The sequence below is a fragment of the Balaenoptera musculus genome, chromosome 3, assembly GCF_009873245.2.
Source record: "Balaenoptera musculus isolate JJ_BM4_2016_0621 chromosome 3, mBalMus1.pri.v3, whole genome shotgun sequence".
NCBI classification, from domain to species: Eukaryota; Metazoa; Chordata; class Mammalia; order Artiodactyla; family Balaenopteridae; genus Balaenoptera; species Balaenoptera musculus.
This window is the reverse complement of record NC_045787.1, coordinates 130,903,954-130,921,147: the sequence shown is the minus strand read 5'-3', so window position 1 is coordinate 130,921,147 and position 17,194 is coordinate 130,903,954.

Genomic DNA, 17,194 nt, shown 5'->3' with positions numbered 1-17,194 from the left:
ACCCCAGTGGAGGAGAATATGCACATGTATTATAAACACCACATGTTTTGATTATTTGATCCAGCAATCACATGAGAATACACCTGAATATACACCTCCAATGATACAAAAATATATATAAATACACAAAGTCATGCATTAAAGTATTATGTGCAATTGCAAAATATTGGCAATTATCTTAAGTGTCCAAATGCAGGCCATTAGTTGAAAAAACTACAGTATATACACAAATGGGGAACCCAGCATCCATAAGGAAGACTAAGGGAGATCTCTATAAACTGCATGGAGACTCATTTTCAAGATACATTTCAGTAAACAGAGCAAAATAAAAGAGATTATAAATAACATGTTACCTTGTGTGAGAAACAAAGGAAACTAAGAAAACATACACAAATCTGCTTATTTTGCATAAAGAAATACAGAAAAAGTAAATCAGAAACCAATCAAGGGCTTGGGAGGGGTTATGAGTTTTAAGGGATAGAGTGACCCTTCAAAACTATACCTTCTTTGATATAGTTTTGACTTAGAGTCACGTCAATATTCTATGTATGCAGAAAATAAAATTAAAACAGCAAGGATAAGGATAAAACCTAAAACTAAATACACACAGAAGCAAATGAACTCAACTACGTTTTAAGTGAATAACAACAATACTGAGGGGAGCAAAGAAAACAAATCCAGGGAAATGTTAAACACAGTACTTTGACATATATCTTCAGTCTTGTGAAAAAAAGAACTGCAATGAAATATTGAGCTCTTTGTGGGAGGTTTGTTTTTCATAGAGGTAAGGTTCTGAAACTATTTTATGTGCACTGCTGAAGTGAGCAAACAAGTAAATGTGTTGATGTTGGGATCAGGGTCTCAGTGTGAAGGAAGGGAGATTAATGTATGTGAAATACGAACATGTAAGTTCTCTGCTTTGTTTCAAAAATCAGGTTATTGTACTAGAAGACATCAGTGAATTGTCAAAGTTAAGGAAGAAACCTTTGGGACTGAATTGGTTTTGAAATGTATGTATTTCCTTTTTCCATCTGCTAAACAGGCTTACAAGCAATATTGCCTCAGTAGTAATGAGCCACTCAGAACCCAGGTTCTGGCTACTAAATACCATTCCCCACTAAGAGAACCAGGGCTCTTTGAAGAAATGTCTGTCTCCAGAGCTGGAACATCTTTTGTCAGAAAGTAAGGAAATACATGCTCAAAGGATGATGGGTATATCAAAAGGACATAAGAATCACTTTCAGCTGGCTTCTACTGGCCACATCTGGTACAAATTTAGCATCACAGTAACTGAGATCATTAAGGTATTTTAACCTATTGAATAAATAAGAATCCACGGATCCATATTGAAAATAAATGGATAAAATAATAAACAAATAAGAGAAAAGTCAGGGTTCTTCTTTATCTTAGAAAACCAACTGATTAATGTGGAGGGAGTAGGGGAATTAGAAAAATCACCATTTTGCAACCAAGTGAAGGTGGGTTCAGACCAGAATCATCAAAAATAATGATCTCTTCAAAGACTGTTATTCAGCTGCACGGGAAAAAGTACTGAATGTGCAGGGGAGAAATTGCACAGCACCCTGACTGGTGCCACAACTAACATTATCCATGAACAAGAGGTAGACATCGTGTGCCCCCGGATGCAATATCCTGGGAAGGTCACAACATTACTTACATAAGTTCTGACTGGAAATGCACAACCTGAATCTTTCTTATGAGGAACCATGTTTGCAGAACACTACAGAGAATAACTGGCCTGTATTTGTCAAAAATGTCATTATCATGAAAGCCAAGAAAGGTTGAAAAACTGTTCTAGACTAAAGGAGACTAAACAGGACAAATATAATAATCTTAGACTAGATCCTCTACTAGAGGAAAAAAATGCTATAAAGGATATTATTGAGACAATATTGGACAAATAGGAACAAAATTGAAATATGGAATGTAGAGGAGACAAAAATATTGTATAACTATAAATTTTCTTTAAATTGATCAATTATTCAATATATAGTATGACTATATAAGAGAATATACTTGTTCTTAGAAATTAAATACTGAAATATTAAGGGATGTGATGTATGCAATCCACTCATGTGAAAAATAATAATAAAAATAAATCATAACATCAGTTTCTCAAAATAAATAATAGTACACACATAGGGATGATAAAGCCAATGCAGTAAATGTTAAAGAAAACTGAATCCGGGTAGAGCGTATATAGGAGTTGTTTGGGCTATTCTTGCAACTTCCTATAGATTTAAAATTATTTCAAATAAAAGTAAGAAAAGAAAGATTCTATATTTCATTGGAAGAAATAAACAGTAAGACAAGACAAGGAAACTGAAAGAACAGACTAAGAAGGATAGTCATGCTCTACTAGATATTAAAGCTCATAATAAAGTTTTAAAAAATTACAGAGGTGTACTACACTTCAAGGATTGATGAACAGATCAAAGAAAGAAAACTAAAGCTCCCCCCACCCCACCCTCTGCCAAAAGACACTATCATTACATATGTCAAAGCTGAAATTTCTATCTCTTGGCAAAAAATTCATGTCTTCAATAAGTAATGCTGGAACAATGTTATAATGATTTGAGAAAAAATTAAGCTAGACCCTTATCTCATAAAATAACTAAAACATATCAGGTACAAATAAGTGAGCATAAACAAATGAAAATACACACACATATGCAATAAAAGAAAAATACTGAAGAATAAATATCTAACTTAAGAATTAGGAATGTCTTTTAAAGAATGAGACAAATTATAAAATTATTAAGGAAAATGTTAATTATTCTGACATAGAAATAAAAGAGTGCTGTATGTAAAAATGTACCCATAAATAAAATTAAGAGCAGATAAAAAAATTCAAAAAAATATTCATATCAGTTATGGCAGATAAAAGTTTAACCAATAATGATATACTCATTGGTCAAGTGGCATGGACTCTAAGTTGAGAGCCAGTGGTAGAGTGAAATGCCTGCTCTGTAAGGCATGAATGAGTTGACAGCACAGAGACTTGGGGGTCTTTAGCACATAAGACCCAACAAGGGTCCATCCAGCCACAGAGCTTCATGGAATTTTTACCAAGTCAAGGGAGACCAGGATACAAGTTATACTAATCAAAGACTCCAACACCAAGCCCAGGTAAGTGATAGGACTGCATCACAGCAAACTGCTAAGTGAGGAATTCTGCCTTGGAGATCAAGGGGACAGAGGACTCCTACTTGTCCCAACCTGCATTCAGTCACCCAAGCCATTGCTACTCCAAGTGCGGTCCATGGGCCTGCAGCATCACCTAGGAGCTTGTGAGAAATGTAACATCTCAGGCCCGCTCCACACCTACTGACTTATTTAATGCATTTTAACAGGATCCCAGATGATTCATAAGCATCTTAAAATTTAAGTACTGAATGAGGCCACACCCTCAACTCCTATATCCAGGTGCTATCTCAGAAAGAGAAATGGGGGAGAGGGTGTTTGAGATACAGAATACCTTGACCAGAGATCAGAGTCCTTACTGTTTAGCTGGGGAAAATTATTAACTAAATGTCCAATCTAATTTAAAGTTTGAACAATAATTTAAAGAATCTATTTGTGCCCATGCACCTGTGTGTTCTTACAGGATTGACCTGACAGCAAGAAAGGCACAGAGCACGGTGAGGCACAAGCAGGCCACGAGTGATTATTAAAGGTGTTGAGCAGGACCAGAGGAGATAAGCAGGAATTTGAATACCATTGATCTCATGCTCAGATCACTGAATCCACTGCACATGCTGGAGTGAGGAGGGGATTTCCTTCTCTAGCTCCTGCAGGGCCAAAATGGCATTAATAGTTGGAGGAAACTATTCATTTTCCCTTCTCATCCTGAAAGACATTTACAAAAAGACATCAGTGGAAATCAAATGGGGACTTTCTCAGTTGATCAAGATCTAGGTTCAAATTCTTGCTCCACTACTTATTTTTTTTAATTGAGGTATAGCTGATGTATAACATTATATAAGTTTCAGGTGTACAACATAGTGATTCAAAATTTTTAAAGGTTATGGTCCATTTATAGTTATTGTAAAATATTGCCTATATTCCCTGTGCTGTACAATAGATCCTCATAGCATATTTATTTTATACATAGTAGTTTGTACCTCTTAACCCTTTACCCATAAATTTCCCCTCCCCCAAGCCTCTCCCCACTGGTGACCACTAGTTTGTTTTCTGTATCTGTGAATCTATGTTGTGTGTCCATCTACAGATGAATGGATAAAGAAGATGTGCTTTATATATACAAAGGAATACTACTCAGCCATAAAAAAGAATAAAATCCTGCCATTTGCAACAACATGGTTGGACTTAGAGGGTACTATGCTAAGTGAAAGTCAGACAGAGAAAGACAAATACTGTATGATATCACTTATAGGTAGAATCTAAACTATAAAACAAACTAGTGACTATTGCTCCACTATTTTAAGTTATGTAACTGAACCATAAGTCACTTAAACTCTCTGAGCCACAGTTTCCTGATATATGGTATGTGGATAATACACACCCACCATCCATAATCCACAATTCTGAATCAAAAGATCTGAAAAATGAAAGGTTTTCAGAACTTATTTGGTAGCAAACCTGACCTGACATGAACTCACTGGTGGTAAAATGTGACCTGAACCAACATAGACCATGGATAGTCTTTACTTATTCCATTTAGGATGATGATGTATGCATTCCACATGTTTTTCTGACATCAGAAAAGCACATGGGGACTTCCCTGGTGGTCCAGTGGTCAGGACTCTGCACTTCCACTGCAGGGAGCGCGGGTTCGATCCCTGGTCGGGGAACTAAGATCCCACATGCTGTGCTGGCATGGCCAAATAAAATAAAATAAAATCCAATGTCTGATTGTTAGAAAAAAAAAACAAAAACACGTGATTTGATGACAGGGTTCTGCCCAAGATCCCAGGAGAATATGTACACTGTATAATCTTTCTAAAATAAAATTTTAAAAAAATTCTAAATTCTAAAACACATCTGGCTTGTAGGGTTTGGATAAGGGATTGAAGACTGCAAATCATTACAAGGATTTAATAAATGAAGAATCTAGTTCAACGTCCACAACAGAGTAGATGCCTAAAATAAATTTATTTCCTCCTCTCTCTTTCTTCATCCCTAAATCTCTCACTTAAAAATAAAGCCACCATGGTAAAGATGCATAAAAATGCATATTTTTAATCATTAAACTTTTAATGTCTTTCTCTAAGATATGCAAGCTGATCACGATTCTGTTTGGTAAAGAAATGAAACTGAGCATAATGAAACTATGTGAATGAGCTATAAACATGAAACAAGCCAGAACAATATATATCACTAACAGCATTTTCTGGGAAAGGCAGTCATGAGTCGTATGTAGTTAACAACATGAGGTTTGGTATCAAGCAGCTCTGGGTTCAAGTCCAGACTTTGCTTCTGACCATCTGCATGACAGCTAGTAAGTTACTTAGATAAGCAAGTTAATTCACCGAGCCTCAGTTTTCTAAACTATAAAATAGGCATTAAAAGTTGCCCCACCCCAAGTTTGTGCCAAAGATTAAATGAGATGATGTATGTAGAGCACTTAGCACAACGCTTGTCATCTTACTGTGTGGTAACAGTAACAACTTAATAATTGAAGCTGTTATTCTTACAGATTAAAGTTTCAGCCAACTAGATACTATAATCACCTTGATTCATTAGGCATCAACTGCATGAAAAATCATTTCAGTTCCACATCTGATTATGCACTGAGTAAAAATATATTTATAAAGTTAATTTATACATTAATTGGGTTTTTACACTAACAAACAGGTTGTAAGAGCTGCCTAACATGTGTTGACATCCTAACAGCTATTGGGCATATTCTCACACTAAATTATAATTTTGTAAATATTTTGTCTGCCAAAAGCCACAAAGTAATTACTGTATTATACTGCCAACTGCTAAATCTTCACCTGAAGATTAAGATATTATGTAATACACAGAGAATCGAATTGCTACTTTGTGTAGATTTTCTACAACAACCCCAAAGTTATGGGAACTACCATTTACTCACTCTATCTAAACTTGGGAAAAATTAAGAAACCAAAGACACACACTTGATTTTACACATTAGCACATTTTAATTAAATCTCTCAGAGTCTATAATAATATATGTGCATCTAATTAACTAACTCATCAAGTTTCTAAGTGGACCAAAGAGTAAAATATTTGAACTCATGCAAAGCAAGATCATTAAAGAAGAAAATTTGTCAAAATTTGTTGGAGTCTATTTGTTGGAAAACTGGCCTTTTTGTCCATGCTGAGTCTTGGCTTTCTGAAAATATAGATCCTCATTTAGAGAAGCCTGAGGAATCCTCATTTCAAAGGTAGTAGATTAACATTACAGACAGTTGTTAGCCTATGAATAGACTGTTATTCAAAGGTTCAAAAGGTGTCAGCTGTAACTCAGAGGGCAGACTGAGATAGACAGTTCAAGAGAACTGTAAAAGCCTGCAGAGGAGAAACTGACAAATCTTAATGATCTATGACAAAGATAAGAGTTTGAAGAAGCAAGTGGATTTGTTGGCAGCATTTGGGCCGGATATAACCTATTTATTTGCTTATTCCTTTAATCAAATAGTTATTGTGTATCTAATGTGTGCTGAACACTGTACTAGCAATGGATATCCAGGAGGTCTGGGAGCAGAGAATATGGGTACCAAACACAGAACCCAAGGACTAAAACATCCCCAAAGATCTGAGCGAGGAAGCTAAGGACTAAACTCACAGTTGTCAGAAGTGCAGTCCAGTAGCATGGAAATTAACTGAGTCACATGGCCAAGGTCCTGCATAGATGCAGGTGTATATAATGGCAGAGATCAAGCTAAATTAGCATCCGTTGCTGTGGGGATTGGAGAATTGAAAGGCAGGGCAATTGAGTAAGGCATTATAATTTGTGAACTTGGTTATTTGGAACCCACAGGGCCATTTGACCTGTGAAAAAGTCCACAAACTTATATTTCATGAGAAATCTCATGTACTAATCTAGTGGTGGTGTTAAAGAACCTTCCCTGCATTTTTAAGTGTTTCATAGGGGGGAAGGTGTATGTGACACCAGGGGACACATCTTCCACCACCTGCTGGACCAACCTAGCAGTGGAATTAGAGACACTTCTTCCCTCTCTCCAGTCATTGGCCAGACATTCAATGTCCATGAAAAGTTTCAGGCTGATCTCACACCTTCTCTCCATTCCAACTTCCTTGTTAACCTCAGATACCTCTAAAGATGGTCCAGTGTAATTTCCTAAGGGTTAAAACCATGACTCCCATATAAATACACAGCGAACACATACTGAAGTTTTTCTTTAGCTCATTCATGAGAGAACAAGCAAGTTGGTTTGTATGGGTTGAACTGTGTCCCCAAGATGATATGTTGAAATCCAAGCCCCCAGTACCTCCAAAGTAACCTTATTGGGAAATAGGGTCTTTGCAGATGTGATGAGTTAAAGTGAGGTCGTGCTGGAGTAAGGTGGGCTCTTAATCCACTCTGACTGGTATTCTTATAAGAAAACCTCCTGAAGGTCCAGAGAGAATACTAAGTGACACAGAAGCAAAGACTGGAGTGATGCAGCTGCAAGCCAAGAAACACCAAGGGTTGCCAGGCAACCCCAGAAGCTAGGAAGAGGCAAGGATGGATTTCTCTACAGGTTTCAGAGGGAGCACGGCCTTCCAACACCTTTATTTTGGACTGTGAGAATGTGAGTTTGGACTCCAGAATCATAAGACAATAAAGATCTGTTGTGTTAACCTCCCCAAAATGTGGCAATCTGTTAGGGTAGCTCTAGAAAAGTGATATCCTGGGTAAAGCTGGCCTAAAGAGCATTTGAGAAACTGGGTATTTATCACCATTTGGGGAGAAAAAAAGAATCTTGGAATAACATTGTCAAAGAAACAAAACCGGTTTATGTTCTAGAGGGCAGTAAAATCATTACCTCGGTGGAGACAAACTTTCCCTCCGGGATGAAGTTCTACAAGTTACCATGTAACTTCACCAAGCCTGAGCCTTTAATCAATGGTATATGGCAAGCCAAACATGTCATACCCCCTTAGATAACTAGAAAAGCACTGGTGTGCCCATTTGAAAATGCTCCAATATGACATCAAAAGGACTTACTCCCACCCCCCTCCCGCCAGTCTTTTTACATAATTCCCAAGATTTGCACCATTTTTCTTGACAAGTCCCTTATTCACATGCCTGCCCCCCTCCTTGAATTTGGGGTTTTACTAGCATGCTACCCTGGCCACCACTCACCTACTTGCTGACTGCTTGCAGATGAAGCTTGTCTCCCTGCCCACCACCCGCAGAACTCTCTTCTTGTCCCAACCCGATAATGATCAAGCTCCTCCCCTTTTACTATAATTAGCTCTTTAACAATTCTAGTCCACTTCTCAGGTGGGCAGGAGGCTTAGTGAGATGCAGCTTATTTCAGTAGGAAACAAACAACAAGACCTCATGACAGAACCTGGAAGGAAGTACAGCCCATTTTAATGCGAAAATGTAACTGCTTTTTCTTTGATGCACGAAGAAGGTGAAATGAAATACTCTCTCTCATCTACCAGGAGGGTGTGAAGATTAAGGCCACCCTGCCTTCCAAGAAAGGACACAGAGATCCTACCTTGCTAAGGATTTAGACTCAAGGTTGAATGGGCCAGCAAGGTCCCTTGTGAAACAAAAAGGAACCTGGGTGGGGGTCTGTTCAGCATATTTACCACTCAGTGTGGCAAGAGAACTTAGCAAGCAGCATGAAAGCTGGTGCTGCAAAACAGAAGCGGGGGTCTGGAGGTCTCCAGCCATGCCCAGGGTCAACATTTTAAGTTAACTGGGGGGTGAGTGAGGGGAACTGAAGGATCCTGGGAAACAGATCAGGGCAGGCAGTGGAAGGGGCACTTGGAGAGGGATTCTTAGAGGCCACTGATTAACCACCATGAAACTATTTCAATAGATTCTAAACATGTACAGCTGCATCAGCACACACCTGCTAAGTATCGGTCCTGAAAAATTATAAAGGTTGAGCAGAAACAGAACAGGAGATAGCTTGGTAAAATGAAGAAGGGAAAAGGACGGACTTCCCAGATATCCCAGGACAACCAAGAATCCAAGAGAAGGATATTAGGGCCCTTGGCTTTTGGGGAGTGGGTGTCAGAACTCTCCAGAACACAGGTATTCTGGTGGTTGGACAGCACAAGTTTGAGAACCCCTCAGCTGGAAGAATGATCAATGACACCCTAGTACAGTCGATTTCCATTTTAAAGCTTAAATAAAATAGAATCCATTCATTTATCTTTTATTTTTCCCCACTAGGCAATGCAGCCCAAATAGAAGGATGAAAATCTAGGGATACATTTTTATATTTTATCTTGGGGTGGTGGAAGTTAATGATTTCTCCTTTCAAGTATCAAGTGAATGGAACCAAATTTTTCTGGCTTTCAGCTATGGTAAGTGATTAGATACATAGCAAAGCTCAGTAAAGTGGTGGAGTTTTCATTGCCTGGGAGGAAGACAGGTTTAAATCCACCAGACAATTCATTTGTAACAAGCTTACAACTGCTTGCAAGAATGCAATAACTATCCACCCTGCTTGAACAAGTCAGTGAATGAAAGAAAAGCTTCTGACCTCAAATGAAAAAAAAAAAAAAAGGGATTTGTCATTTTGACTTTGGTTCTGAATTCAAGATCAATGCCAAGGCAGAAAATGCCATGATGCATATAAATGCTGTCAGTGACCTTCTTTAGAAAATGGTGTGAAATATTAGCAGTCAGTGGAGGAATTCGGGTCCTACACACAATCAATAGGGATCCTTCATTCCAACAACAACAATATAATGATAACAATAGTAGCAGTTCCCACTGATTGAATGTTTATTCTGCTAGAGATGGTGCTAAGGGTTAAATCTGCATTCTCTCAATTGATCTCAAGCCACCCGAAGTACTTATTCTTCCCTGATTTTACAGATGAAGAAGGTACAGATACGACAGGTTGTGTAACTTGCCATTAATAAATGGAGAAGCTGGAGTTCAAACTGAGGCCCATCTGATAATAGAGCCCAGGATCTCAAACATTGATTATGCCAGCCTATTACGTAATAGCTCAAAAGAAATCTGTGGGGCGCCACCTAATGATGCATCCTACACTGTGAGTCCAAGAGAATGAGTAAGCCCAAGAAGCTGCCCCCGACATTAAAGAACAAACAGGGCTTCCCTGGTGGCGCAGTGGTTGAGAATCTGCCTGCCAATGCAGGGGACACGGGTTCGAGCCTTGGACTGGGAAGATCCCACATGCTGCAGAGCAACTAGGCCCGTGAGCCACAACTACTGAGCCTGCGCGTCTGGAGCCTGTGCTCCGCAACAAGAGAGGCCGCGATAGTGAGAGGCCCGCGCACCGCGGTGAGGAGTGGCCCCCGCTTGCCACAACTAGAGAAAGCCCTCGCACAGAAACGAAGACCCAACACAGCCATAAATAAATAAATAAAAATTTAAAAAAAAAACAAAAAAACAAACAACCCAAAATTGAAGACTGCTCTTCAAAGCTACCTAATTTTTATTTTAGTGTGATTTGATTTCCTTCCTTGAGATCTTTCTTAATTCTGCTAGAATACCCTCAGTGAAATACAGACTTGGCCCAAACTGTCCAAATGCAAGCTGGAAAGCTAGATCCATCAGATGTCCATTAGGAGAAGGCTGAAGGGGAAGTGGCTGAATGCAGCCAATGCCAAGAGACTATCGTGATGCTTCTCAGGTGTTTCTGATGTCTTCAGTGTCAGGTGCTTCCTGAAATGCTGTGACTCTAGACTCAGTTTCCCTGGCCACCTGTGAATCCCCCTCTCTGCAGCTTCATCCTGAAGCCTTTGAAGCTTTATGCCCAAAGTGGCTCCTATCCTCATGTCGCTGACTCCGGGCCCTCCAGCTACTTAGTGCTCACCATGCAATGGAAGGCCATCCGACCAGGCTATGTGGTTCCTCTAACTCCCTAGTCCCTCCCCTACTGGGAAGCAATGGCTTTTCTTTCATCTGTATTTAGGTCTGTGCCATGACTGCTCTCCCAGCCCTGTGTGCTCACAGAACCAGAGACAGGAAGGGGTACTGTCTGGGAAAGGAGGATTAATTCATTTTGGCTGGAGCCAAGAAATATGTATTTATTTATTTTAAGAGGTGGACTCCAAAGAGGATTTACTGTATAGCACAGGGGATTATGCCCAATATCTTGTAATAACCTATCATGAAATATAATATGCAAAAAAAAAGAAAAAAGCTGAATCACCATGCTGTATACCTGAAACTAAAACATTATAAATCAACTATACTGCAATGTAAATAAAAAATTAAATAAAAATAAAGGAGGTGGGCTCATTCCCCCAGCGTAGAGAACATTGAACATTTGTACTGCATCATAATGGTTTAAAATTCTTTGAAAAGGTCACATGACAGAAAGGTATGAAAGAAGGTCAAGCTTCAAACTTTGCTTTATCTAAATGTGATTTTTTTCTTTCCTAATCAAGACAAAGCTTGGAAGGGTTGAAAGAGCTCCAGCTTTCTAGGGAAGCTGATCTGTGTTTGAGCTGAGGTTCCACCACTAACCGGCTGGGTGATCTTGGGCAAATTACTACTGCCTTCTGTCCCTCTCCTAGTCAGTGATGGAGACAATACTAGTACTTATATCTTCTGGGTGGTTGTGATTATACAATGAGATAACATATGAAAAGCACCTCATATAATACTAGGAACACTGTGGTCATTCAGTAAATTGGAGGGATCATTATTACCATTATCATTAATAATATTAGTAACAGCAGCAGTACTGTTACAGAAAGGAGCAAGTTACAAGTGTTGGATATATTTTGAATAAGAGTTACCCCCCAAACGCAAATATTATATTTAAGAACTACATATATTTGTATATTTTTAAATAAGCATTGCCTCTAGCTACGAATATCAAATAGCATCTTACCCTGAAATAAGGACTAGCATAACTAATTAAGATGCTTTCCATTTATTTATTCTTTGAAGATACTAATTCAAGAGAATTGCTTAATCTTCTTCTTTCTTAATCTATTTAAGCATGCAAAACAAATGGACTTCCCTGACACCCTAATAATATGAAATATAAGATAAGGCCACTTGCTTTCAAATTAAAACAAAATCTATGTTTCTATCTTTGTTCCTAATATTGTGACTAATGGAGCCCTAATGCTTTGATCTTCCACTAGAAAAATATCAAAACATCTTTAATATGCAAATCAAAGCAAGAGCTTGTGGGGCCATCTGCAGCAGGTTTTTTCCCCTCTTATAGCAGTAACTGGAAAATCTATGGGGGCCCTGAGGATCATTACTTTAAAAATAAGTCTACCTCTAACAAAAATCCACTAGCTTATCCTTAGTCACATTTGGAAATGAAATTTAGATGTTGAATAGTATTGATTTCAATTCAAAAGCTGCTTTGACCGCCTCCATATCAATCCTCCTGACTTGGAATGAGGATGGGTGGAAATCATAAAGTCACTTATCCTGTCAAAAATCTTGGCAATGTGCCCAGATGTATCAAATACTAGATGAAGCTACTTTGAGTTCCCATTTCCACTGGGTAACCGACTGACTTCCCATAAACCCTTCAGTCAGTCTCAGCCCAGGTCAGACAGCTCTGAGGAGGAGGGAAAGGAATTTGAAAATACACATCATTAGAACTGATGAGAAGGACCTTTCAAGGTGGAGGTTAGGGGTGCGGGAGTGTGAACTAAATTTCCTTACAAGTGATGTAATTCAAAATATGAATTTGGGAGGGACACAGCTTAGCCCATAACACCATCTGACCCTTCTTTCGCTGAATTTCAAGCTTAGACCCCGTATGTCAGAATAATCTTTCTGCACCTCTTTCAATTCTGGGTCTCACTGTCAGTCAAACCAATCGTATCTTCTGACCTAACTAAAGCTCCTCAGAAGTACCTATTTTTAAAGGGCCTGACAGACTGTCGAGGGGGACTTTTCTCATAGTCTTCTCATCCTCACTGGTCCTTCTGGGTCAGTCATTGAGGGTGGGGCTCTGCCTGAGTGCTGGCATGCTATTTTTAAACTTTAATTCAAATAGATCAGTCACTCCTACTATTTCTTTACTCATAATCATCTAGTCCTCATCTTAATATATTTCACTTAAAAATGTAATTGCTGCCCAAGATCATACATGTATCTAATAGAAAACTAATACTCAGCTCAAGCAAATTAGATGTTCAGTAATACCTCTTACAGAATATTATATTACAGAATATAAGTATTTGGAGATTGAATTGTTAATTAACAAGAATATTGTTTATACGGAAAACATTAACTGTTCAAAATCAAGAATATGAGGTAGAAAGATGTTATTCAGACCCAAAGCTATTCTCAGTATGAGAGTAAAATGTGATTATATCATTTTTCAATGAATCAATGGAATATAAAACACTTTTTTGTAACGAAAAACAAAATTTAATGAATCACTGACAATGTTCTGAAATTTAGCCAGTTACCGATAAAACAAATGTGTCCAATTTTTAATGGGATTGACATATATACACCAATATGTATAAAATGGATAACTAATAAGACAATATGGTACTGGCACAAAAACAGAAACACAGATCAATGGAACAAGATAGAAAGCCCAGAGATAAACCCACGCACCTATGGTCAACTAATATATGACAAAGGAGGCAAAGATAGACAATGGAGAAAAGACAGTCTCTTCAATAAGTGGTGCTGGGAAAACTGGACAGCTACATGTAAAAGAATGAAATTAGAATACTCCCTAACACCATACACAAAAATAAACTCAAAATGGATTAGAGACCTAAATGTAAGACCGGACACTATAAAACTCTTAGAGGAAAACATAGGAAGAACACTGTCTGACATAAATCACAGCAAGATCTTTTTCGATCCACCTCCTAGAGTAATGGAAATAAAAACAAAAATAAACAAGTGGGACCTAATGAAACTTCAAAGCTTTTGCACAGCAAAGGAAACCATAAACAAGACGAAAAGACAACCCTCAGAATGGGAGAAAATATTTGCAAACGAATCAACGGACAAAGGATTAATCTCCAAAATATATAAACAGCTCATGCAGCTCAATATTAAAAAACAAACACCCCAATCCAAAAATGGGCAGAAGACCTAAATAGACATTTCTCCAACGAAGACATACAGACGGCCACGAAGCACATGAAAAGATGCTCAACATCACTAATTATTAGAGAAATGCAAATCAAAACTACAATGAGGTATCACCTCACACCAGTTAGAATGGGCATCATCAGAAAATCTACAAACAACAAATGCTGGAGAGGGTGTGGAGAAAAGGGAACCCTCTTGCACTGTTGGTGGGAATGTAAATTGATACAGCCACTATGGAGAACAGTATGGAGGTTCCTTAAAAAACTAAAAATAGAATTACCATATGATCCAGCAATCCCACTACTGGGCATACACCCAGAGAAAACCGTAATTCAAAAAGACACGTGCACCCCAATGTTCATTGCAGCACTATTTACAATAGCCAGGTCATGGAAGCAACCTAAATGCCCATCGACAGGTGAATGGATAAAGAAGATGTGGTACATATATACAATGAAATATTACTCAGCCATAAAAAGGAACAAAATTGAGTCATTTGTTGAGACGTGGATGGAACTAGAGACTGTCATAGAGAGTGAAGTAAGTCAGAAAGAGAAAAACAAATATCGTATATTAACGCATGTATGTGGAACCTAGAAAAATGGTACAGATGAACCGGGTTGCAGGGCAGAAGTTGAGACACAGATGTAGACAACAGACTTATGGACACCAAGGGGGGAAAACTGCGGTGGGGTGGGGATGGTGGTGTGCTGAATTGGGCGATTGGGATTCACATGTATACAGTGATGTGTATAAAATTGATGACTGATTTTAAAAAATAAAATAAAATAAAAAGAGGAGAGAAAAAAAAAGAACCTGCTGTATTAAAAAATTTTTTAATTTAATTTAAATAAGTAAATAAATAAATTTTTTTAAAGTAGTGACAAAAATCTTTCCACCCATTTCAATTGCATTTTGTTTTGAAGACTTTTTTCTAATCTTAAAATAATTTGTTTACACAGCTGTTTCAGCTCTCATTCATTCATTCATTCATTCATTCTCCCATGGAGAATGTGGGATAATGCAGTGGCCTTTCCTAACTGCCACACGTAACCATTTAAACATAAGCTCCCAGAGCACATCTCTGGCATCCAAAAAAAAAGTTGATGAGAAGGAAGGTATGTCAAATACCAAGCAAGCAGTAGACCTTGCAGCTTGCCCAACAAAGCCCTTTCCTATTTTATGATTTCTCCATGGCATCTAAATGATACACGTCACTTGGATGGTTCCAGTGAAAGACAACAAGCTCCAAAAGCTTGCATGAGAACTAGCACCGGTTGGATTCTCAGGCATCATCCTCTGACCCAGTAATCTTTAACATGTGGTCTCTGGACCACCAGCAGCATCACTGACCGGGAACTTATTAGAAATGCAAATTCTCAGGCTTCAACCCAGATCTTCTGAAATGGAAACTCTAGGCATGGCGGGGGTGGGCAGCCATTTATGTTTTAATAAGTCCTCCAGTCAATTTTGATTCCTGCTCGAGTTTGAGAACCACTGGTCTAGTCCAAAGTCAGAGCCCTAAGTTTCCTCTAGGTACATCCTGCATTGAGTATGGGGACGGAGTGAGGGGCGAGGAGAGCGGGGGGGAAGATGATGTCAGGGAAGAGGGATGGCAGAATGTGGACCCAAGAGCAAAACCAATCAAGGCACACCTTAGGCTCTGGTACTGGCATCAATATGAGTACCTTTCTTTTATCTGTTTCATAAATCAGGGCTTCATATATGGCTTCATCAAAAAAAAATCATTTTTCTGTTTTTGTTTTTTAATTTAAAAACCCGCTGTTACAGGCAGTACATCTCTTAGAACAGGGAAAGAACTGCCTTGAGCTTTACAAATCCTCTGCTCAGCCCTCCTCTGACCACAAGTATCCCCAGAAGGACAAGGGAACATGCCCAACTAGGGCCTAGGACCTTCCAGACTCTGTTCTGCATTTGGGGTCCCAGAACTGCCAGCCCATACATGCCCACGTCTGCTTCCTGGGCCTGTGCTGCTGGCCTCTTGCCCAGAGCCATCTCGAGGGTAGACTATGCCATGTGTGTGTACTCTAGGCCCAAGAAGTCATGTATTATATCTTATTTTTTACTTTTTAAATTTTCTGTAGCTTGTGATGTTTTAACATCTTAAAAAACAACAACAACAACAAACACACAACTTTCTGGCTGGAGACGGCCTGTGCCTCCTGGGGCTAGCTGCTTCTTCGACAGCAAAGGACCCAGCCAGGTGTATGCCTCTGACATGCAAGCCACCCGATCCCGTGATTATACCCCAACCACTGCCTTATCTAACTCTTGCACACTATGCCCTAAATCATCCCAGGGTCAGGTACTGGGTGATCAGAGGCAACTTCTATAGCTCAGACACCTTGGAAATTTTCAACCAGCCAATTCTAAACACTTACCCTGTCCTGCTTTGCCTTTCCAGTGGAAACCTCAATAAAGGCCATGGCCTCTATCACTCCTGCCTTCTTCCTCTTGACCACCATAGTGTTTTCCCCTGTGACCCTAAGTGGCATGTGGTGACTCCCTCTCTGGGACATGAAAGTATAATTAACTTCTTCCTTCCATAGCACACAAGGCCCCTCACAGTATGATATGCACCCAAGTTGGAAAGAGTAGCCTGAAGCTCAGGGCTGAAGCAACAAGTACCTCCACGTTCGGGCTCCAAGAATCCTAAATTCAGACCTAAATTCAAGTCATTATGTAGGTGTATTTGTCAAGGTAGGGAGATAAAACCTACTCTAATTAACAGTTTGTTCACTTGATTTATAACTTACACACCTAGTAGGTGGGCGTCCATTTGTACTCCTGCCTCAGCTACCACAAAGGTTAGGAGAGAGCCTGGTTAGAGGGTAGGAAAAGTCATTGTGTTTAGGTGGGTTGCTTGCAGTAGTATTGTACTGTATTGAACTGTATTGTATCGTATTATACTGTACTGTATTGTATTTTTTTATGAAGTAGTGGGAAGTTCTACCATCTACC